This window comes from Giraffa tippelskirchi, chromosome 13, assembly GCF_054371585.1.
Source record: "Giraffa tippelskirchi isolate mGirTip1 chromosome 13, T2T-mGirTip1v1.2.pri, whole genome shotgun sequence".
NCBI lineage: Eukaryota > Metazoa > Chordata > Mammalia > Artiodactyla > Giraffidae > Giraffa > Giraffa tippelskirchi.
In genome coordinates, this window is record NC_137287.1 from 122,135,457 (window position 1) to 122,160,784 (window position 25,328).

The following is a 25,328-nucleotide window of genomic DNA, read 5'->3' on the forward strand; positions in this document are numbered from 1 at the left end:
GTGGCCTTTGTAATGGTTCAGACATTCACCTTCTTCTGGCACATTGTACTTTAAAAATCATATGATTACATTAAAGTCACCCAGGATGTTGACTTTGCCCATTCATGTTTATGTATTAAATCGGATTTCAGGGCAAACTGAATGGATTTCTTTGTTCTCATGAGATTAAATCCAGATAGATAATCTGGTTTAGTTATGGCTACATTGTTTAAATAGTGCTCATTATAGTACTTACAATACAAATGGCAGAGGGAGTGATTTGAATGTTCATTTTGAAGAAGGAAACAAAAAAAAATCGTACGCGAAGCTCAAAACATGTACAGTCGTTCGGAGTCCCTCCCTGACCGCGGGCTGTTTTCAAAGAATTGTCGAACACCAGCCATGCTTCCAAACACCAAGCCTGTGTACAGGACTGTTGGTGATCTAGGGCTGATTTTAGTCTTGGTCAGGGCGGACTTGAGTTTACAGCAGCCTGTGCGGCTGTTGCTTCCCATTTGCTATCAGGAAGGCAAGGAGCTGGGTGAGACCTCCCCGGCCACAGACTCAAAGGCCCTTTTTGACTGAAGGCATCCCCAAGTAAAAGGCAGGGGGCTGGCTCTGAAAGAGGTGAATGAAGGCTCTTGGAAGGACTAATTGGCTAGCGCTGGCAGGCCAGGGACAGAGCAATCCCGAGAACATCTGATAGCTAACTCCTTAAGAGACAAAAATAAATCAGGGTTTCACCAGGTGCTTTTATTAAGTGCCGTGTGTTTTTTATAAAGAGAAATGATAGGATTAGGACAGGAAGGGAAAACGGGACATAGAAGCTGATGTTTTTCGAGGCCACTTCTTTCTAGATTCCATGGGTTGGTGCTTAACTTCAATTGTCCTCCATTTCATGATTCATTTGGGAAATTCCTGAGGTGAGAGCAAAGGGACATATCAAGGTCTTGGCACCACGAACTAAAACAAATAACACGTTGGAATATTTTTAGCAGATGATAATGCAGAACACAGGAAAATAGATGGAAGACGATTAAAAAGAAACAAATCGAGATGTTGTAACTTGAAAGTGATGGGATACTGATTATTTAGGGAGTGTGTGTGGAATTTTTCTCTATAAATCACCTATGGCTCAGGGTCTAGAGGACAGACAAACAGCACCTCTTAAGGAAGGAAAGACATGACATTCACAGTGCCAACCACAGCTTTTATGTTTTATGTCACACAAATAATACAGATTGTGCTTTTACAGAAAAATTGAGCACAACATGAAAATAGGATCCTGGATCAGATTGTAACATTTTTCTTATAAGAGACATACATTGGACAATAGGTCATATCTGAGTAAGGTTTGTAGATTAAATCATAGGTACTATATCAATGGTAATTTCATGATTTTGATAATCATCCTGGGATTATTATGTTGATGTAGAATAATTTTTTTGCAAATCTTTTCTGGGCAGGGCATGTGGACCAGGGATTGAAACTAAGCCCTTTGCACTGGTTAGGGAGTCTTAACCATCGGACCACCAGGGAAGTTCCAAAAGAATGTTATTTTTAAACCAGAAATATACACAAGATAGGGGGCAAAAAAAAAATCAGGAATATGGGGAGAGAGTTAACTTTTATTTGTCAGCACATTTCCAGGAATTGCTCACGACTCGAAGCTACTGTGATTTCATGCAAGATAATAATTTTGGAAGGAAAAGTGAAGTGCTCTGATGTTGGGCTGATCTTTCTACTGTTCAAGGTCCTGGACAAATTAATTAAGCACTTGCTTTGTACCTTCATCCTCTCACCTGTAAAATGGGTATAATAATAATTTATTCCATTTAGTCGTTGCCACAATTAAACCAGATGAGGTATACGGAGCAACATGCAGCTCTGGTTCATGGCAGGTGTCAGAAGCTGTTTAGCAGGTGGTCACGGTTTTGCTTAAAATCATTTCTATAGCTTCTGTTTTGATGAGTTGGCTTTTGTGTGATTCGTAATAACTTAAAACAGAATGGCTTGCCTCTAAATCCATGTACCTGGAAAATGTTCATGCGCTTTAGAAAACAGTGTTTGGAAGCAGGACTCAATTCCTACCAAGATAAACACTTTCGCAGTTACACGGAGGTGATGTTCTGCCCTTGTGGAAAAAGTATTTTCTGAAAAGTATAATAAACTTGAGCTTCGAGGAATAAGGCTCTATTGGTTACAGGGAGTAGCTGTTGGTTTTGTGTCAAAAAGAAAAGGAAAATTTATCCAAAAATAGACAGTAGTAACAATAGTAACAGCACTATCAGCACTTGGGGGTGTCATGTAGCCTGGATTCCTAACTCTCCTGCTATCATGCTTCTTCAGAGGTAAGTCTTGCAAGTTCTGTAAGTTGTAATAGTTCCAATTTTTTACTATCTAATTTTTGGGAGCCTGGAGAAGGGGAACAGAGCATTATGAGGTAAGGACCGTGCCCCGTATCCGATCGCACCCACTACTCCTTCCTTCCGGCCCTTCCTCCTCTGGCATCCTTTCTCTTCTCTCGTGGAGAAGACCCGTCTCTCCGGGCGCGGGGAGCCGCGCGGCCCGTGCAGGCTGGACTCGGCTCCTCGGCGCTCCTGGGCTCCGACCCTTTCTGCTGCAGGTGGAAGGCGCCTCACACAGACTGAGCCTTTGCCTGGAATGGGGTGGGGGTGCCTGCAGTGCTTCTGCATCTTCTGGGGCTCAGCCGGGAGACACCGAGGACCCCTGGTGGCCCCCAGGGGCTGCGGCCCCGTGGCAGGCAGGCTGGGCGCACGGCCCCCGGCGAAGGCCCGGCCACCCAGAGCAGGGACCGCGGTCTGGGCCCTGCTGCCTGCGCCCCGCTCCACCAGGCCGGGTGCCAGCCTCCTGCCCAGGGGCCCCTCGCCGCCTTTTTTGGATTGGAAATTGCTGTACGTTCAGAGTAGACAACCGGGCAAGTGTCTACAACTGGTGGCAACAAATGGAACGGGAAAAGGTCTTCATGACCCTCCAGCCGGCAGTGACAACAGTCTGGATTGATCGTTGTAAGCAGCCAACGGCAAGTGTCCTGAGCGGCTCTTCACCTGGTTACCGGCGCACTGCCGCGTCACCTGAGGACAGAGGGCATCGTGACTCTGTCCCCAGCACGTGCAGGGCTTGGGAGAGGCAGTCAACCACACTGAAGCCACCGAAGCACCAGGTGATACGGGAAGGTGCTTCGCTGAGATGGACAGATAAGACCTAGGAGGGGCTGTCAGGTAGGCCTAGGGCTGACTGTGAAAGAAGATTTAAAAGGCCCGAGTTGTCAGGAGAACTAACCCATGTTATTGCCCAGTAGTGTAGCAGTGAAGAACCTGGACTTCACATTCGCCCGTCCTAAGGAGGAGTCCTGACTGTCATCATATATGGACTGTGTGACCTTGGGCAGACTAGTTAGAGTTTGGAGGCCTCAGTTTTGTGATCTGTAAAATGGGATGATAATGGTATCTGTCGAATAGGTGACAGTAGGGTTGAAGGAGAAAGTGGATGTACGAGCTCATAGAGGGAGGAGCAGTACTACCATGTCACGTTTGCCCTGTAACAGTTTTGGATTGAGTGGAGCAGGAAGGACAGCAGTGTCCCTGTCCTAGAATTTAAGACTGCAGAGTGGTGACCCAAGGCCAGATTGCACTTGCAAACATGTGGTGTTTGGTTCGTGGAGTATATACAGGTTTTTAGAAGGAGGCAGCTTGCTTGCACATTCACATATTCCTAGGAATGCCTTGGCGGTCCAGTGGTTAAGACTCTGCTCCCACTGTAGGCCGTGTGGGTTTGATCTCTGATCGGGGAACTGAGAGACCACACACTGCGAGGTGCGGCCAAAAATCAAACAATAAATAAAAAAAATAAAGATGTCCCCTAGAAACATGGGCAAGTCAGGCAGCTTTCCCACATGGCAGCAGTAGCTGAGTGACCGTGAGCTCTGGTTGAGGCGTGAACTTTGCTAAAATCTCTTATTCTTTAGGACCTCCCTCATCCTCTTGGCATTTGAGTTTGTTCTTTATAAAATACTTGCATTAAAGGTGATGCTGCTGGTCTGGGAACCACACTTTGAGATCCATGGACCTAGAAAATATGTATCTTTATTTGGCTTTATTTGCAGAAGTAATATTTGCTGACCTTAAAATAAAATGCAGACGATGCAGAAAGGTATAAAATAGAAAGTGAAAACCAATAGCTAATTTCTATCCTTCTGGAAGAATTAAGGAAAAAAAGTTAATTTTAAAAATTGCTTTGTTTCTTTATAAACCGATGTGCTACAGGCCATACCATATAATTTAAGAGCTGAGAAGGTTAATCTCTCTTTTCTAGATTGGCTTGAAGTTCCAACAAATTGAGCAGAAGAAAAACGTGAGGGGTGAGAGGAGGTACAGTGATCGCTAACAGATGGAGACTTGGTGATGAGCTCGCTTTACACCCAGAGCAGCTCAAGGTGGGAGGCACTGGTTAATGCTCTCCTTTTACAGGTGAAGACATAGAGGCTTAACTCCAAGTGACTCACACACGTAAGGTCACACAGCCAGTGACAGTGATGTTGGGGTTTGAACAGGAGCAACCTTCACATTCATGCTCCTTGTTCCTGGACCCACGCACTCATTCCTTCTCCTCATCTTTGCCAGTTGGCATTTGCCAATTGTCCCTTGAACACCAGACACTGTGCCGAGAGCTGGGGACACAAAGATGTCAGGGGTGTGAAGCCTGGTAGAGTGGTTCCCACCCTTTGTTCTCGTGGTCATGGGTTCTCTGTGGCTGCTTTCCTCAGGAAAGGACATACAAACAGAGCGTTTGGCGCACAGTTTCAGGGGTTACCCTAAAACATCAGTGCCTCCGCTCAGTCTCAGACCCACTCCCCAGGCTTATTTATAAACTTCGTAGCCTCCTGAGCTAAGGATACTTGATCTTGCAGCATAATCCCCAAGTTTTATCCCCACGGGCCCAGAGAATGTGACTTGTGCCTGGGACTGAGCGAGGCATGGATGCTTTAGGGTCGTACACGATTTGAGTGAACACCGCGGCCTCGGTGCTCTCGTTCTTAGACACAGGGTGGGCGTCACGGGCCTGCGTCTGGGCCCCAGGCTCAGAAGAGTCCTACCCTTGCCTTAATGCTCTCCTGTCATCATCTTGAAATTCTTAGTAATTTTTGAAAAAGGAGCTCACATTTTCATTTTGCACTGGTCCTTATTAGATACTGTGGCACCCTAAGAAAGAGCCTGGAAGACTGAACATTTGATGGTGATAATTACTGGGCAGGTATTCATTCATTTCACCCTCACAATGACCCCGTGTGATCGGTTCTAGTTTACCCCCCTTTAACAGAGAAGTATTTTGTAAATGCAGTCCGTCCTTGAAATGTCTAGTGTTACCTAGTAATGAGTGAGCCTTATTAGTGTAATGAGTCTCTTAGAATCTTGCCTATTTGTATAAATTCCCCATCTATTTTAAACACACACAAAGTTGCCTCTCTGGGGACCTGACCCAGCTGTGCAGATATTTTCTTTCGGTAAACACTAAGTCCTTATCGTCAGTGTTCTAGTGCCAGTTCAGGAAGCATTTTGATCTTAATTCATCGAATCCAACTCTCCATCACTGGACCGTCCTGAATTGCAGGCTGGGGTGAACCTGCAGGCTGCTGCCCCAGCTGCTGGGGGTGGCTGTGAGGAGACCCGTGGCAGAGCAGACAGGCCGCCTGCGGTCCCCACGGCTGGAAGCAGGTGCCCGGGGGAGGAAGCCGCCTGTCTGGGGCCCTGATTCACGGCTCTGTCTGGGAGGGGGCGGGCGGATAAGCAGCGATTTGGAAACTCCAATTTCACCTTTGCCTTCCTCCCCAGTCAGTGCACTGCCTGGAGATCTGTGCCTTGTTCAACTGTGATTCTTTGAGCACAATATGGATTGCTAACTCAAAAGAGAACTGAAAGTTTTCTATTTTTGACAAAAAAAAAAAAAGAAAGTGTGTGGTACGTTGAAACGCTAAGAGAAATGTGTACTACATTTCTTAATTAGTTTTCTCTAATAAAATACATTTTATGGTTCTCTGTGCCAACGGTATACTGTTCCTGTAACTATTTGATTAAAAAGGAAAGAGTTCTTTGAAAACCATATTATTGTAATATTAGAACTTAAATTATACCTGTTATTCCATACTACTGCCTATGGCATTTTGGATCTTTCTCATTATACTGATTTGTGAGATAGTTTTTCTTCTGTGGGGAAACTTTGTGGCCTGCCTTTTTTTTCTTTTCCTTCCTCCCTCCCTCTCTCTTTCACCCTTCTTTCTTTCTTCTAAAAGAAATCAACTGCTTTCTCATTGTTGTAAGATATGTATGTGCTGTTTACTACGTAATTTTGAGTATGAGATGGCATCCTCTCATGAGAAATTCATTAATAACAGCAACACAGGGCATTTAAAAAACATATTTCTAAATACTACAGTTGAGCTTGATTGCATGAAATACAACTTGCAGACTGGAAATTGAAATAAATTCCAAAGTATGTTTTTAAACACCCAGGTACTGGGCTCTGTGACAGGCAACTGTGAACACTGAGTTGATGAAAACCCAGTTTGGAAAATAATCACTGTATTTTTACCATTTACTGAGGTCCTGTGCTAAGAGCATTAAATGGATCATTTCATTTAACCCTCACAACCATTCAAAGAAATGCTACCATCATACTTGTATTATCCGTGAGAATAGCGCAGAGAGGTTCAACAACTGCTCAAGGATGCAGAGCCACTGAATGGGGGTGCTGGATATAAAACCAAACCTATCTGGCTCCAAAGCAAGATCACTTACAACCTACTTGCATTCTAGGAACCCTGTCTGGTTGAGTTGAGAAGAAAAACTACTAAGGCATTCACAGGGCCTAGTGCCTTACTTGACTTGTATCTCTTCCCTCCTCTGAAAAGGAAACTGAAAGTGTGAGGTCTTCTGGCTTGATTCTGTTTAGGCTCTGAGGTTATGCTGTCTTTGGATTTTGCTCTCCCTGTAACGAGTCGCGTGGCGTGTATAGCACACTTGGCTTTGCCACGGCTCAGTTTTTCATTCCTGAAAACGGAGATAATATTAGTGACCTCCCTAATGACATTAAGCCGGGCTTCCCTTGTGGCTCAGCTGGTAAAGAATCTGCCCGCAATGCAGGAGACCCAGGTTCCATCCCTGAGTTGGGAAGATGCCCTGGAGAAGGGAACGGCTACCCACTCCAGTATTCTGGCCTGGAGAATTCCGTGGACTGACTGTATAGTCCGTGGTGTGGCAAAGAGTCGGACACGACTGAGTGACTTTCACTTCACTAATGACATTATGAGGATTAAATGAGAAGAGCCGTGTAAAATACATTCAGAAACAGGTGGCTGACTTATTAAGCTCATGTGTTCTGCTCAACGATTGAAATTATTCTTAAAAGTTGATGAATTAATTATGAAGAAATACATTTTGTTTTTATTTTTGAGCTTAGTTTTAGGTTCATTGCAAAACTGAGCAGAAGGTACAAAGTCTTCCTAAATATTGGTGCCCCCCCGCCCTGTGCACAGCCTCCCCCACTGTTAGCATCTCACACCCACGTGGGGCATTTGTTGCCACTGATGAACCTACACTGACGCATCATCGCCACCCAAAGCCCGGAGTTCACAGTCGGCTTCACTCGGTACTGTATGTTCTGTGGGTTTGGACAAACATACAAGGACGGGTATTCAGCACTACAGTGTCATGCAGAGTATTTTCACGCCCCTAAGAGTCCTCCTCCGGTTTTTATGATGGTAGCGAGTGCTCCACCAATTCCTCTCTCTGCAGCGCCCCATAACACATACATACATTTACCTTTTTTCACAGTTACTGAAACAGACACAGCACTGCATAAGGTTGAGGCGTAGAGTGTACTGACTTGACTTACATATGACTATATTGTGAAATGATTACCACAGTAAGCTCCGCTGTTGTTTAGTCGATAAGTCATGTCCCACTCTTTTGCCACGTCATAGACTGTAGCCCGCCAGGCTCCTCGGTCCATGGGGATTCTCCAGGCAAGAATCCTGGAATGGGTTGCCACACCCTCCTCCAGAGGATTTTCCTGATCCAGGGATCAAACCCCAGCCTCTTATATCTCCTGCGTTGGCAGGTGGGCTCTTTACCACTGGCGCCACTTGGGAAGCCCTGTTGATGCCTTTAGATAGTGGCAAGTAGTTTCTGAGATAAAAGGTGGTTTATAAGAGGATTATGAAGGATCAAAATTCTATACTTTGGGAAGCAGGAGTCCACTGAAGGTTTTTAAACACAGATGTGGCATGATCCAGTTGGCATTTTAGGTACACTTAGGGGTTTACTATGGACTATTTACTTATTTACCATGCTCCAGCCACATGGTCAAATAATTTGGGGAAATAATGGTGAGTCAAAACAGAGCTAGGCTCCAGGGTAGGTGACCTCTGAGACGGCTCCAGTGGTCCCCACCCCCTGGTACTCACACCCCTGGGTGTGGGCTGAAGCCAGTGACTCAGTTCTAATGAATAGAATATGACAGAAGTCAGGGGGTGTCATTTCAAAGCTTGGGTACACAAAGGTTGTGACTTCTGTGCCATTTGCCCACTGTTGCTCTGTCTCACAGCTCACTCGGCCTGAGAGGGTCGGCTGCCATGCTGTGAGCTGCCCTGGAAGGGGCCCGCTTGGCAGGAGCTCAGCAAGGTGTCCAGCCAACAGCCAGAGACTTGCGTGGTCCCGCAGTCCAGCAGCCACCAGGAGCTGAATTCTGCCAACGACCACACACCCTTCCCCAATGAACACCTTACATCAGGCCGCAACCCCAGCCTACACTTGATTTATGTTTTCCATGATTAGCACAGCTGCTTTGTGGGCTTCCCAGGTGGCACTTGTGGTAAACAATCCGCCTGCCAATGCAACAGACATAAGAGACATGGGTTTGATCCCTGGGTCAGGAAGTTCCCCTGGAGGAGGGCATGGCAACCCACTCCAGTCTTCTTGCCTGGGAAATCCCATGGACAGAGGAGCCTGGAGGGCTACCGTCCATGGGGTCGCAAGAATCAGACACGACTGACTTGACTAAACCACTGCCACACACTTGCTATGTAACTTAAAAATTATTTATCTGGCTGCCCCGGGTCTTGGTTGCAGTACTCGAGATCTTCAGTCTTTGCTACGGCATGTGGGAGCCTTAGCTGCGGCATTCAAACTCTTCCTTGCGGCGTGAAGCAATGTAGCTCCCTGACCAGGGATCAAACTCACGCCCCAGCATGGGGAGTGCAGAGTCTTAGCCACTGAGCCGACAGGGAAGTTGCCCAGCCTACACGTTAGTTGTTCCTGGAACTAGAGGTGTCCATTAAACCCAGATTCCTGAGCCACTGTGATACCAGCTGCAAAAATCACTGCTGTTTTTAGGGGCTTTGTCTGGGGATAATTTGTTTCTCAGAAATGGATAACCTGATTTCCCTGGTGGTTCAGTGGTTAAAGATCCACCTGCCATTGCAGGGGACCCCGGTTCAGCCCCTGCTCCAGGAAGATCCCACGTGCTGTGGAGCGACGAAGCCCGAGACTCAGTTACTGAGCGTGTGCTCCGGGGCCCGGGACCTGCGACCTAAGCCCCTGTGCTGTGGCTACTGAAACCCGCGCCCTAGAGCCTGTGCCCTGCAGCGAGAGACGCCCTGCCCCTCGAGCCGCAGCTAGGGAAAGCCGGAGGGGAGCAACCCAGGCCCAGCGAGCCAAAAATAAACACACAATTAAAGACGATAAAAAAATGGACAGTGATGCGGGCTCTGAGCCCTGGGGGAGGGGAGTGCGAGTGCGTGCGCGCATGCTCAGTCTCTCAGGCCTGTCCGACTCTTTGTGACCCCGTGGACTGTAGCCCTCCAGGCTCCTCTGTTCACGGGATTTTCGCGACAGGAATACAGGAGTGGGTTGTCATTTCCTCCCCCAGGGGATCTTCCCAGCCCAGGGATTGAGCCCACGTCTACTGAGTCTCCGGCTTTGGCAGGCAGATTCTTTACCAGTGAGCCACCAGGGAAATCTGGGACTGAAAGATGTCATTTAAATGTGACGCCAGTTAGTGTGGCCTTACAGCTGAGTCAAGTGCAGTGGGAGAGGAGGATGGGTTGTTCAAGGATGAGAGCAGATGCAGGGGACCGGTTCGGAGGTGCCTGCGATGGTCCAGTCTAGGAGGGTGGGCTGGACGGGGGTCAGTGGGAGACACGCAGATGTGAGAGATTTCTAGGCAGCAAAACTGGTAGGGCTGGGACTTCCCTGGTGGTCCAGTGGTGAAGACTCCACACTCCCAGTGTAGAGGACCCAGGTTTGATCCCTGGTCAGGGAACTAGATCCCACATGACACAGCTTTAAAAAAAAAACAGATCTCGAATGCCTCCGCTAAAGATCCTGCATCCTGCGTGGCGCAAGGAAGACTGAACATCCCAGGTGCCACAGCTAAGACCCGGCACAGCCAAATAAATGAATATTTTTAAAAATTGGTAGGACTTGTCAATGGTTTGGACAAGGAGGATGAGGAGGAAGGAGGTGTCAAGACTGACTCGTGAATGCTTCTAGCCGGGGAAGCAGCAGCGTCTGGAGACAAGACGCTGTCCAGTCGCTACGCAAAGAGACTGTGAAGATGCAAGTCGCCGACGGTAGGACGGGCAGAAGCATCCCCGGGGCACTGTAGACAGAACTGAGGATTCAGCGCTGACTGGCCGTGGGGTAAAGCCTTAGGGGAAAAGGAACCATCTAGAAGGACGCCAGCCCCGTGGTTCTTTGCTGTCTCTATCTTTAACATGCAGAATACGTATCCCATAAAATACCCTCAAATCTGTCCACTTACACAGAATTAAGCTGGTCTGTGAATGCCTAGAGGGAAGAAGAGAATAATAGAGCTTTTCAATATCCACAAAGTATTATTAAACCCAAAGGGGAAAAAGTACTGTTTTAATGAACCCATTAGATACACTTTGAGACGTATTGCAGCCATAGAAATGACCTGAATGATAGAAACCCATGTTCCTACTTGAACAGGGTTGTGCTGATGGTTAAGTATGAATTGTTAGCCTAAATGAGTTTGAATGGAAATAAATGGTTTTGATTTGGGAAGAACCATGTGCAGCAATTGCAAACTGATACATTTCTATATATATATATGGTATGAAAGAATATGCATATACACACATATATTTCATATATATCAGTATTTAATATACAATGACTATATTTATATTATAGATACATATATAATATATAAATAATGATTATCATTTTATTAAATTTTAATTTATAATTAGTATATCATCCTTCATTACTTATAAATACACTGAATAAACATCATCTTTCATTCACTTATAAACACACTAATAAATTAAAAAATATTATATATATATTTATGATCTCCCTTAATCTAACCTTTAAATCTTTAGTCATCATTCAGCCCAGCTGACATCTGTGCTGGCACAGAAAGACACCACACCGCGGGGTCAGGTGTCACCTGCAGGCCGTTGCAGCCCGGTGAATAATGCGGTCCATCTGCGCAGGCGTTCAGGCTGGTTGAGATTAAGACTCTATGTACGCGAGCAGATAAATTGAAGCGTTGGAGCTCTCTGCGTTCCAACTCACCCCTCTACATTTTTGTTCAAACAAATTAGGCTTGTAAATACTTGGACAACTTTAACAACACGTGGAGGCCCTCTGTCTTGTTTTTGCGATAAGACAAAACAGGACAGACAGCTGCCCTGGCGTCCTGACAGGTCTCTCGGCCCCACGCCTGCCTTCCGGCAATCCATTCTCGGCAACAGTCCGCCATCGTCTCAAAAAGCGAATCGGACCCTGCCGCTGTGTGTTCGCACCCTCTCCAGCAGCTCCCATCCGACTGGATCAAGCTCCCTCCCAAGGCCCCGGAACCTCTGTGACCGGGGCCGCCTGCCTCCCTGCAGCCCTTTCCGCTCTGCGTGTTGCTCCCAATGACAACATGCAGCGACGTGGTAACAGCGCACCAGCCTTGCTCCTCCGCCTTTGTCGGGCACGCCTCTGCCTGCCACGGGGCCTTAGCAGCCGCCGCTCTCCGCCAGGAACACACTTTCGGTCGTGTTCCCCAAGGCTGGCGTCTCCTCCTCATTCAGATGGACCCGTCTGAATGCTGTCCCTCCTCCTCCTGTCCTTTCTGCCGTGGGGCTGTTTGATGCCCGCAGGCGCACGCATGTCATTTCCTGAAACGACCTTCCGTGACTGTCTGTGCGCACTGGGTTTCGGCCGTCTCTCTTCCCTGGGTGCCTCCTCCATCAGGCCTGTGTCCTTTTCAGGCTCCTTCACCACTGTCTCTCCAGGTCCTAGGACACTGCTTGGCACTTAGTAGGCTCTCAAAAAAACAATTTTTTTAGTTAAATGGGTTTATTAAATGGATTGGCCCCAGCCACTCTGAATGGTTCAGTTCAGTTGCTCAGTCGTGTCTGACTCTCTGCGACCCCATGAACTGCAGCACGCCAGGCCTCTCTGTCCATCACCAACTCCCGGAGTCTACCCAAACCCATGTCCATCGAGTCGGTGATGCCATCCAACCATCTCATCCTCTGTCGTCCCCTTCTCCTCCTGCCCCCAATCCTACCCAGCATTAGGGTCTTTTCCAATGAGTCAACTCTTCGCATGAGGTGGCCCAAGTATTGGAGTTTCAGCTTCAACATCAGGCCTTCCAATGAACACCCAGGACTGATCTCCTTTAGGATGGATTGATTGGATCTCCTTGCAGTCCAAGGGACTCTCAAGAGTCTTCTCCAACACCACAGTTCAAAAGCATCAATTCTGCGGCGCTCAGCTTTCTCCACCATCCAACTCTCACATCCATACATGACCACTGGAAAAACCATAGCCTTGACTAGACGGACTTTTGTTGGCAAAGTAATGTCTCTGCTTTTAAATATGCTATCTAGGTTGGCAATAACCTTCCTTCCAAGGAGTAAGCGTCTTTTAATTTCATGGCTGCAATCACCATCTGCAGTGAGTTTAGAGCCCCCCAAAATAAAAGTCTGACACCGTTTCCACTGAATGGTACTGTTTACTCTGAATGGTCAAGTGTCATTCCACTGAATGACACTGTTTACTCTGAATGGTAAAGACTAGTAAAAAGTAAGCATCATGGTGACCATTCTCCTGGATAAAGATTTTAACGTATTCAAATGCGTTGCTACAGGCAGAAGCCTTGTCTTATAAACAGAATTGTGTGGTGATGCGCAACCTGACCCATGAGTCAATGGAATGGGCAGGGCAACAGTCAGCTACACATTCTATGAGGTGTAGTATTGGTCATCCAACTCCTCCCTGGGCATGTCAGCTATTTTTAAAATAGCTTTCTTGAGATATAATTCTCATACCATACAACTCACCTATTCAAATATATGGTTCAGTGGCATTTAGTTTATTCACAGAATTGTGCAATCATCACCACTAAATCCAGAACATTTTCATTATCTCAAAAAGAAGCCCTTCCTCACTAGCACGCATTCCCCAGTTGCCCCAGCCCTACCCTCCTCTAGCAGACGAGTCGAGTCTTCTCTCTATGGACTGGACTATTGTGCATTTTTAAAGGGCTTCCCAGGGGGCTCAGCGGTAAAGAACCCACCTGAGCCAATGCAGGAGACACAGGAGACATGAGTTCAATCCCCGGTTCAAGAAGATCCCCTGGAGAAGGAAATGGCAGCTGACTCCAGTATTCTTGTCTGAAAAATCCCATGAACAGAGGAGCCTGGAGGGCTACAGCCCACAGAGTCTCAGAGAGTCGGACAGGACTGGGCGACTGAGCGCGCACACACCTTTCAAACGTGCGACCCGCCGGGACCGGCTTCTTTTACTTGACTTCACGTTTTGAAGATCCACCTGTGTTGTGATATGTGTCCGTTTTTTGTTTATTTTTTTAAAGTCATTCAGCCATGTACAACTCTTTGCGACTCCGTGGACTACTGTAGCCTGTCAGGCTCCTCTGTCTGTGGAATTCTCCAGGCCAGAATACTGATGTGGGTAAACTTGCCCTTCTCCAGGGATCTTCTCAACCCAGGGATTGAACCCAGGTCTCCTGAGGTGGATTCTTTACTGTCTGAGCCACCAGGGAAGCCCAAGAATACTGGAGTGGGTAGCCTATCCCTTCTCCAGCAGATCTTCCTAACCCAGGAATCGAACCGGGGTCTCCTGCATTGCAGGCAGATTCTTTACCAGCTGAGCTACCAGGGAAGCCCAATATGTGTCCATACCTTATCCCTTTTCATTGCCAAACATTCCATTTCATTTGTCCACTCCTCTGTTGACGGACATTAGGCTTGTTTCCACTTCTGGGCTATTATGAATATATGCTTCCAGTCATCTGGGGTATCTACTCAGCAGTGAAGGAACTCTAGGTTTATCCTTTTGAGGAACCAGCAGTGGCTTTCCAAAGTGACTGCGCCAGTTTACGACGGCACATTAGTTCCTGAGAACCATCGACTCAGCCAACACACAGCTTGTCGGAGAGCCCGCCACCAGGCCAGGGATGCGGGGAGGGCCAGTGAGGGAAGTGGGAGCCCTGCTAAACAAAAACCTGATTGTTGTGGTGTGAATGGAGATTTGATGATACAACAAAGTGTTTCCCTGTTTGTGGTCTGGGAGAGGATTTTAGTGGTACAGGGACAAGGCATTAATCACAAAGAATCCCAACGTGAGAACATAATGCTCTTTCCATTGTCTGGTCCATCCTTATGATTACTCAAAGAAGACAGTCTCAGTGTGACGCTAATGTGTCTTTAACACCTCTCTAATACTTGCAAATCTCCCTTTGGAACCAAGAAAGAGCAGGTCATCGGCTCTTCAGAGCCTTCAGCCTGCAACACGATATGGCTAGAATTTAGCATTTTATTTTTGTACATTTTCTTGAATAGTTACTTTCTTCTTATGGAATATGGTATTGATTTCCATTTATAGCAGTGACAAAGTGTTTTCTCTTAGACACTATATTTAAAGCAGAACACTATTTTAAAAATAAGCAGTGGTAATAATCTTACGCAGTCCGCGAGAGAAATTTAAAAACAATAAAGGCTCTTAGTATAATGGCTAAGTATTCTTTGATGTCCTTACTATGTGACAATCAGAGTTTTTTTTTTTTTTTTTTTTAGTATTTATTTATTTGGCTGAGCTGGATCTTTATTGCGACATGTGTGATCTAGTTTCCTGACCAGGGGTCGAACCTGGGCGCCTGCATTGGGGTAATGCAGTCTCAGCCACTGGACCACCAGGGAAGTCCTGTGACAATCAGGGCTTTAAGAATTTTAGGCCAATCTTAGTTCAACATTCGCAACACTCACCGCATAGATGAGGAAACAGGCTCGGTGACCTGCTCCGAGTCACACGGCGAGGAAGCGGCCAGGAGCTATGATGGGCACCCAGGCAGCTGGCACTGTCTTCTTGCTCTGATGGTGGTTCGGGGAAGATCGAGGCTGAGGAAGCTCAAGGTCAGTGACACGTCGCGGTGCCACCAGCTCACGGCGGCTCCTTCACTGCCTTTCCCCGACCCTCTGCTATGGGGTCGGGTCCCAGCCACCTGGATTGAACTCAAAGGCCATGCTCTTCCAACTACCATTGAGTAAATCAGGGGCAAAACTTGACCCAGGCTGGGCAAATCCAGCTCTTCCCTGAGAATCTGGAGTTATTTTTCAAAGAGATGGGCTTCCCAGGTGGCATAGTGGTAAAGGATTCACCTGCCAATGCAGGAGATGCAAGAGACCTGGGTTCGATCCCTGGGTCGAGAGATCCCCTGGAGTAAGAAATGGCACCTACCCCAGTATTGCCTGGAAAATTCCATGGACAGAGGAGCCTACTGGGCTGCAGTCCATGGGGTCACAAAGAGTCGGACACAACTGAATGCACACACACACACACTTAAAGAGATGCAGTCTCCACAGAGGCACTGAAATATGTCAAACAGGGAGACCTGGGTATTTTCTGTAGATGGAGCCAGTCTACAAGGAAGAGGAGGATGAAGATGTGCAGAGGGAGACAGAGTGGAGAGACAGTATCTCCCCGGCTCCCAGTGGCTTCCACTTCCTAGTCCTGGTCCTTCCTGATGCCAAGTCAGACCTGTAGTTCTGGACTGCCTATCTGTATCCTTCCAGAGATGCGTCCTTTCAACCTAAGCTAGCTAGAGTGGGTTACTGTTTCTTTTAATAAATACAGATTTTAGTAAGAAACGCAAGCAATACGTAGATGCAAAAGAGGGAGGTAAGGAATTCAAGATCTATACGAAGAGTTTTCAAGAAATGAAATGAGTATCCTCTAGAGTAGACTACTGGACTTCCCTGGTTGTCTGGTGATTAAGAATTTGCTTACCAATGCAGGGGACACAGGTTCAGTCCCTGTTCTGGGGAAGATCCCATACAACCCATGTGCTGCAACTACGGAAGCCCAAGTTCTAGAGCCTGTGCTCTGAGCCCAGAGAAGCCACTGCAGGGCGAAGCCTGAGCATCGCTACGAGATAGTAGCCCCCTCTCTCTGAAACTGGAGCAAGTCCCCTCAGCAAGGAAGACCCAGCCTGACCAAAAAAGATCCCAAGGCCTGAATTCTTAACTACAGGGGTATAAGGACACTCAGATGCCGATCATTCTTCTTTCTTATCAGTGTGATAGAAAATATGCTTCATTTGGTTCTACATGGTCCCTTCAGCCAGCTCTGAAACATGAGACATCAATGCTCTAGTGACACGCCTAGGTGGGGGATTTCACTCTGCTCAGCCACACTAACCTGGGGAAATGACCAGACTGTGACTTGAACTACCAACATTTCTGCACGTCAAGGAGCAAGCCTGGTCTGTGAGTTGCCTCTTGAACTCACAGGGTGACCAGGTGGTTCTGACTAGTATGGGATTTTCCTAGTTTTCGCACTGAAATTTCCACATCTGGGGAAACTCCTCAATTCTGAACAAACTGGGATAGCTGGTCACCTTAGCAGACTGCCCTCAGTACTTAGGAATTCCAGAATTTTCTGACAGCAGAGTCTTGAGAGCCTGGGCCAGTGTTCCTCCAGGGCAGGCTAAGAGTGGGCCAAACCTGCATCCCTGAAAGCACTTACTACAAATGAGGGTACCTGTCCCCTCTTCAGCTAATGGGGATGGACTCTCATGCGGCCCAAGAATTTGTATCTTCCCTCAGGGTTTTTAATGCACACTTAAGTTTGCAGAATCAAGACTTCTGAATTATAGAGTTCCAGGCCCAAGATGGAGGTGGTGATAACAGTCACTGTGGTCAGGAATGTGGGTGAAAACAGGGAATAAAGAGAAGCTGGGCTTCAAAGTTGAGCAGGCACCCCCTTCTCATTAGTCCCCGCGGCGGAAGCACGGGGTCCTAACCACTGGTTCGCCAGGCAAGCCCCTGTCTCTGGATAATTAACCAGCTCCCCAAATCTCAGTTTTCTTAGGTTTCAAATGGGGGTGATAAAGGGTATAATATCTGCAAACCCCCTGGCACGTGTAGTTAAAGAGACACCACTCAGTCGTGTCCAACTCTTTCTGACTCCGTGGCCTGTACCCACCAGGCTCCTCTGTCCATGGGATTTCCCAGGTGAAAATACTGGAGTGGGTTGTCATTTCCTTCTCCAGGGGATCTTCCCAGCTCAGGGATCAAACCCGGGTCTCCTGCATTGTGGGCAGATTCTTTACCATCTGAGCCACTAGGGAAGCCCCTGGCGTCTGTAAATGCCTGATATAAATTTTAGTTCCCTTTCCTCAGATTCGGATTGAGAATCACTACAAGAAATGGGCATAAAAAGTAATTCTGCACATGTAGAAACTGCTCTTCAGAATATGTCCCCATTAGGAACTTAAATAAGTAAACAAACAAGCAAACAAACAAACAAAAAATAAACTCCCATGGAGTATCGCAGAATTTAGCGTTTGAAAAATAAAATCTCGCCAGCCTCCCAAGAATTTGTCCTATTTTCTTCAAGTTTCCTCCTCGTTATGTTTTGACTCTTAGGAAACTCAAACACTGAAAATATAATGATTTTAAAATTAAGTTTGGAGCAGCATATTTGTCTAGTCCTTTTATTTAGCTGTTCAATTCAGTTCAGTTCAGTCACTCAGTTGTGTCTGGCTCTTTGCGACCCCATGAAGCGCAGCACGCCAGGCCTCTCTGTCCATCACCAACTCCCTGAGTCCACCCAAACCCATGTCCATCGAGTCAGTGATGCCATCCAGCCATCTCATCTTCTGTCATCCCCTTCTCCTCCTCCCCTCAATCTTTCCCAGCATCAGGGTCTTTTCCAATGAGTCAGTTCTTTGCATGAGGTGGCCAAAGTATTGGAGTTTCAGCTTCAACATCAGTCCTCCCAATGAACACCCAGGACTGATCTCCTTTATTTAGCTGAGCCGGGTCTTAGTTGTGGCCTGCAGGATCTTCAGCTGTGGCGTGCAAACTCTTGGGATGTGGGATCTAGTTTCCCGACCAGGGATCGAACCCGAGCTCCATGCACTGGAAGCATAGAGTTTCAGCCACTGGACCACCAGGGAAGTCCCCTAGTCCTCTTCTTATGGGGCTCAGTATCTACTTTGCACATATTTTTTTTTAAACTTTTGTTTTGAAGTAACTAGTTTCACAGGAAGTTGCAAAAACAGCAGAGAGAGGCCCTGAGTCCCCTTGCTCCAGCTTCCCCTTTGGTTCCCCATCCATAAAGGACTGTGTCAAAGTCAGGCAAACAACAGAGGGACAATGTGTGTGCACAGAGTTCTAGGCCCCTTTGTCACAAGTGTGACCACCACTGCCAGCAAGACACAGCACTGCTCCATCGCTCCAAAGATCTCCCCCACAGTACTCCTTTTAGGTAGTCTCACTCCTTTCCTACTCAACCATCCTAACTCCCAGAAAAACATTAACCTATCTGCCATCTTCATAGCTTTAGAACATCATGTAAATGGAAGCATACGGTACGACCTTTCAGAACTGACTTTTCACTCAACACATGATTCAGAATGTGTTTCTTGAGATCCACCCAAGTTGGTGGTGGTACAATCCCTTTTCACTGGTGAGTAGTATTCTAGCAATGACACAATATACATATTACATGTATGTTCCAGCAATAATGTGACACACATATTATATGCATTCCAGCAATAATATAACATACATATATTATTTAAACGACCCTCAAATCATTCTAAGTCAAAGGTGAAGCTATGAATAGGATAGTTTACCCAAATAGCTACCTGTGATTGTGTGCTAGGCAGTGTTCACATACTGACTCACATGATCCTCAAAACAGCTCTGAGCTGGTGGCTATGATTTACCTTCCTTTTGAATAGACCAGGAAAGTGCGGCCCAGAGAGGTTAAGACACTTATCTAAGGTCACAAAGCCAGGCAGTCTGGCTCAGAGCCCAGGCCCTCAGCCCTGACCTCTGCTGTCACCCACAAGCCCATCCCCGTGCTTCTGGACCACACACGGTGGAACTGGCTCTCCCGGGGCACCAGTGCCACAACTTTCCAAGCAGATGTGACTCAACACGTTTAAACCAAGCAGGAGGAGCCAGATTCCTCGGGCTGAGCTTCTTGACTAAAGAGCATGTCTGTGGAAAGAATGCCAGACACTAAAGAACAAAATTTTACAGTTTGAGATTCACAGAACCAAAAGGTGAGTGGAAGCAAGATGAAATATATCAATCTTATGGGTAGCACCCGGGTTTTTACATAGAATTATGTCAATTTTTACATGGAATTATGTCAATTTTTATAGTGTCTTTTTAAGAAATATATTTATTCATTATTTTTGGCTGAGCCAGGGCTTCGTTGCTGTGTGGGCTTTCTCTAGTCCGGAGGCGAGGGCCGCTCTCTCGCTGCAGTGGCTTCTCCTGCTTTGGCGCACAGCCTCTGTGGCACAAGGGCTCAGTAGCTGCAGCACACATGCTTAGTTACTCCCAGGCATGTGGGACTCCCTGGACCAGGGATCGAACCCGTGTCCCCTGCATTGGCAGGAGGATTCTTTACCACTGGATCACTTGGGAAGCCCCTATAGTGCCTTTGTAAAAAACATTTTTAATTATGGTTATATATATATAATATCATCAAGTTAGCTACTTGAACCGTTTTTAAGTGTACAGTTTAGTTATATTAATCACTTTGACAACATTGTGCAACCATCATCACTATCTTTTTCCAAAATCACTCCAAACAGAAACATTGTACCCATTCAACAATAAATTCCTATTCCCGAAGCACCTTGTACAGGGGCTGCTCCTACTGTTGCTACTTTCTGTTCCTGTGAATTTGACTATTCCAGTATTTCCTATAAATGGACTCAGACCGTATTTGCTTCTTTGCCTGCTCTCTTTCACTTAATGTTTTCAAGGGTCATCCATATGGCAGCATGTGTCAGATCTTCATTCTCTCTTAACGCTGAATGAGATTTTATTGTGCGTTCACACCGCGTTCTGTTTATTTGCTCGTCTGCTGGTGGACTCCGAGGTTGTTCCCACCTTCTGGCTCTTGAGAACTGTGCTGCAGTGAACACGGATGCACGCGCTCCTGACCGAGTTCCTGTTTTCAGTTCTTTGGGGTTCCATCTAGGAGTAGAATTGCTGGGTCATACAGTAATTCTATGTTTAACTTTCTGAGGAACTGCTTGATTCAATTTTTGGGCAGAATGTTTCCAAAAAGGAGGAGAAGATGTAGACAACGAAAAAGAAACCACACCCAACCTCACAGCCCAGCTCAGAATAGGTGTTTCGCACTGATTACGTTTTTTCCCCCTTCCTATCAAGCATTCCATCTGTAATTCTGCTGGTTAATCTTCAGAGAGAGACACTTAGAAAAACAGAGTTTGGGGTTTTCTTTTTTAAGGCCAGTCTTTTCTTCAGAAGTCCTGATAAAGTAAGATTTCCCTAGAACTTGAAACTGTATTTTAAAACCATGCTTGATACCAAAGCCAAAATAAGTCCCTTCCTCTGAGTGTGTCTTTGTTTTAATGTTTGAGGATACACATGAATAATTGCACACCATTGCACGCTAGAACAATTTTAGGCAAACTGCATTGATACACCCCTGTCCTCAAAGATATGTTTCCTTGAATTTTCAAACTTCCTGGCTAGAGCGCAAGTAGTGAGTTAGTTTTCTTCATGAGAAGATCTCACTTTATAAGTAGTCAAGGTACTATCCACGTGGCTCAGTGGTAAAGAATCCGCCTGCCAATTCAGGAGCTGCAGGAGACACGGGTTTGATCCCAGGGTCGGGAAGATCCCCTGGAGGAGGAAATGGCAACCTACTCCAGTATTCTTGCCAGGATAATCCATAATCCTGCCAGAGGAGCCTGGCAGGCTGCAGTCCATGGGGTTGAAAAGAGTTGGACACAACTGAAGTGACTGAGCAAGGTACTATCTATCTTAAATATAGAACGTTGGATTTCACCACATGCGCGACTTTTCTAAGGTTGAAACTCAGTCCCCAAGGCAAAATCAATTGAGGGTAAAATTCCGTAGGAAACTCAAAAATATTTCAGGAATCTTAAATACTCTATTTACAGATAGGGTAAAATATGCTTTCAATCCATGGGACCAGCGCATGTGGTAAACATAATTCCCTGAAGCAGCAGGAAAAAAAAAAAAAAATTCACCCTGCCTCTCCACTCTGTGTACTTTGCCGTATGTGTGTTCTTGACTTAAAAGCTCCTCCTCGCCAGTTCTGAGAAGCAATTTGTTATTTTCTTCTAAACCCCTCAGTTGTGGCAAGACTTTCTTCCCAGTTGAATCAATCTGCTTCAAGAATGTGTTTGCGTGATACTTAATCCCTTACTGGGAGCCTGGATAGGGTTTCTTGCCAGAACTAGAAATGGCCTCTTGTAGAAATTCCCCTTCCTAAGCAAGCCATGAGAACCCACATTTGGGGCCAGTAACACCCTATCAGTGTATCTTTAAATAAGAGAAAAAGGCTCCACCTTGGATCGTAAATTACAGCAACATCGTCTCTGACCACAGGGGTGCCGTTCACAGGAGCAGAAACGGCCTGTCTCCGACTCAGGGATATAGCAGAAAGTTTCTAGTACAGCAGTATACTGTATACTGTATACAGTATATCAGGATAGCTGTCAGGTCAGTGGCATGCACACAGACCGGCCCTCGGGGAGCCTCAGTGGTGTTTGCCAGTTTCAGTGGCATCAATACTCCCACCGTGGTGACATCATCCAAGGCAGACCTGAGAATATACTCACAGAGCAGCTCCCCAGAGCCAGCCCGTGAGTCTCCAGGACAACACACTCTCAAAGTCTCCTTCGACTCAAGACATAAGAACCCACATCTCTCGAAACAGCACCATCCCACTCTTCCCCGGAGAAAGTTAAAAATGAGATTTTGCTACAATACTACTATCTCCGTCACCAAATCCCAGGGGCTCAGCTAATTCTTTCTGAGGAACGGAATTCACTTAAATTATTCCAAAGTTAATATTAAACCTCAACCTCTGTTCTGATCCAAAGGATAAGCATCCTGAGAAATCAAATTTTTTTTGTATTAAAAAAATAATAAGCATCTCATTAGTGCCTCCCTGCTATGGAATTAATCCCACTTAAAAATAACTGTCACGTGTACTTTAGGACTTGGAGTTACTTTAACAAAATGTTCTTGTCACGCTGATGTCATTCTAATGACACGTTATTGGTATTTTTGTTCTCAAAATGTGAATGTTTCCCAGGAAACTGACCAGTGGGAAGGAAGGGGGGTGGGGAAGTGAGAGTGTGTCAGAAACTGCAAGTTAACATTTCTGCTTAGCTCTTCTGGTTGAAGTCCTAGGGTAACTAAAATTTTCTAGGAAAGAAGAGCTTGCAGATTTCCTTGCCTTGACCAAAAAAAAAAAAAAAAGATCCTTCTTTGGGATCCTTTAACCTTCTTTAGCATCCTGGGCAAGTCTCTGTGTAACATTTATGCAGCATTTTCCACGTAAAATTGGTGTTATCGATTTTCTCTTCTTATTCAGTTAGGCCAGGCTCTTCATCAAAGAGCCAGTTTTTTGGGTTTTTTTTTTTTAATCGTTTTGACTCTCTCTTGTGCCCAGAAAACCCTAGATTTGTTCGTGGAATGAGTGCGTGAACTATTTTCAAAATGAAAAGATACTATCAAGATGCTAGTGGACTTGTCTTTTTCATGAATTCATCCTCCACAATTGAGCCCCTTTTAAGCCCCCTACCATTTTGGATTTATTTAGCAACCAACTCTATTGAAAGTTGCATACTGCTGCTGCTGCTAAGTCGCTTCAGTCATGTCCGACTCTGTGTGACCCCATAGACGGCAGCCCACTAGGCTCCTCCGTCCCTGGGGTTCTCCAGGCAAGAACACTGGAGTGGGTTGCCATTTCCTCCTCCAGTGCATGAAAGGGAAAAGTGAAAGTGAAGTCGCTCAGTCCTGTCTGACTCTTCGCGACCCCATGGGCTGCAGCCTATCAGGCTCCTCTGTCCATGGGGTTTCCCAGGCAAGAGTACTGGAGTGGGGTGCCATTGCCTTCTCCGTTCTACAAATGGCTTAAGCAAATAATGAGGTGCTCCGTGTGGGCGAAGGTGGTAGGTTAATAGTGTGGGCAGGGGGCCAGGAGCGTGGGGCTGAATCACAACCTTGTCACTCCCCACTGAGAAAGGCCCTGCATGCTTCTGAATGATGGCTTGTTCATCTGTAAGCTGGGCTCATATCTAACGTTTCCGTGTACTGTAAAGCTTCGATGAGGTAACGAGTTAGATCTAGCAGGCTGACTGGCCAGAGTACGCCTCCTTCAGTAAATGTTCCTGTCCCCTCCCCGCTCCTGACATCTACCCTTTTCTTCTCCCAGGTATTAAAAAAAACTGCAGTAAAATATATGTAACATAAAACTTACCATTTTAGCCATTTTGAGTGTTTAGTTCGGTGGCACTAAGTACATTCACATTGCTGGCCCACCATAGTCATCATCCATCTGCCAAACTTTCACCACCCCAGACTGAAACTCCGGACCCATTCGACAGCAACGTCCATCCCCCACCCAACCCTCCACCACACCCTGGGCCCTGATGACTTTCTGCCTCTATGAATTTAACTACTTTAGGTCCCTCACATAGGTGGAATCATGCATTATTCCTCCTTTTGCATCTGACTTATTTCCCTTAACACGCAATGTCTTCAAGGTTAATGCATTTGTATTGTACGTCTGAATTAAATTCTTCTTTTTTTTTTGGCTTTGCTGTGTGGCTTGCAGGATCTTAGTTCCCTGACCAGGGACTGAACCCAAGCCTCAGAAGTGAAAGCACCATGTCCTAACCACTGGACCACCAGGGAACTCCCATGAATTTCATTTTCAAGGCTGAATAATATTCCATTGTCCTATACACCATGTTTATGCATTCACCACGGGGTTGTTTCCACCTTTTGGCTACTGTGAATAGTGTGCAATGAACACTGGTGTCCAAGAATCTGTTTCAGCCCTCCCCCACCCTTCAAAAGTGTGTTTCACAGTTTCACCCAAAACACTGAACAACTTCAAACCTCCTTCCTCCTGTAGGTCTTCCCCATCTCCTCTGTCTAAGGGCATCCGTGGCTGTGACTCTCCGGCCATCCACTCAGCTGTATACTGATCTCATGAATTATCATTCACCTTATACCTTAGGTACTGATCTATTTATTGTCTGTCTCCAGGCCTTACGGACGAATTCCAGGAGAGTGAGGACTGACCCTGACTGTATTCCGGCTCTTAGAACAGTGCCTGGCATAGTAGATGCTCAATAAAAACGTACTGAATGGCCAAGCGATGCCTGGCTGCCCGCCCACCACCACTGCCCAGAGTCGTCCGGACAAACGCTTGGCTGCCGCCTCTGCAGCCAGAGGCGCGACCTGCGCTCTGGAGCCGCAGGCATCTCAGCAGTTCCCGGGAGCCCACCTCCGCCCCACCCAGCCCTCCAGGGCTCCATCTGACACACAGCCCCGATCCCCACGGTCCGGGCCAGCTCTGACTCACCTTCAAGGCGAGCGAGGCCTTGGTGAGGACAGCACAGGGCGCGTGACGGGCTGATTTAGAAACAGACTGACCCATCGGGCTGATTTAGAAACAGACTGACCCATCACGCTGGAGATTGTTTGGTGCAAAAACACGGCCTCGCGGAGTCGGCTCAGCTGCCTGCCTCGTTCCCTGTGAACTCGTTTCTCTCCCTCTGTCTGTCTCTCTCTCCTGTCCCTGAAGTTCCACGGAGGTCCTCAGTACGTCCAGCCTGGCGGCGGCAGGCAGAGGGACACCCTGCCTCTCCCAGGCCGCTGGCAGAGCAGGGGGCCCCGGGGAGCAGGCTGGACGGGGCTGCGGGCCGTGGGCGCTTGACCCCATCACTTAGTCTGCTTGAGGTCAAGG

At 46.8% G+C, this 25,328-nt stretch overlaps 1 long non-coding RNA gene and 1 other non-coding gene across 4 annotated transcripts in view; one reads left to right on the forward strand and one right to left on the reverse strand.

Moving 5' to 3' along the window:
• Positions 1–717: 717 nt before the first annotated feature.
• Positions 718–25,328, reverse strand: part of LOC145532394 (uncharacterized) — a 115,270-nt gene continuing 90,659 nt past the window's right edge. For 2 of the 3 annotated variants that reach the window (XR_014073190.1, XR_014073189.1), the window contains 2 exons: positions 24,945–25,312; positions 718–897 (listed from right to left, as the gene is read on the reverse strand). This is a non-coding gene — a long non-coding RNA (uncharacterized LOC145532394). Of the gene's footprint in view, positions 898–18,546; positions 20,543–24,944; positions 25,313–25,328 lie in introns of those variants that run through there. The other variant, XR_014073191.1, reaches the window with a different exon arrangement.
• On the forward strand, positions 10,245–10,317 carry TRNAG-CCC (transfer RNA glycine (anticodon CCC)). The gene has a single exon. It is a non-coding gene; the product is annotated as a tRNA-Gly (tRNA).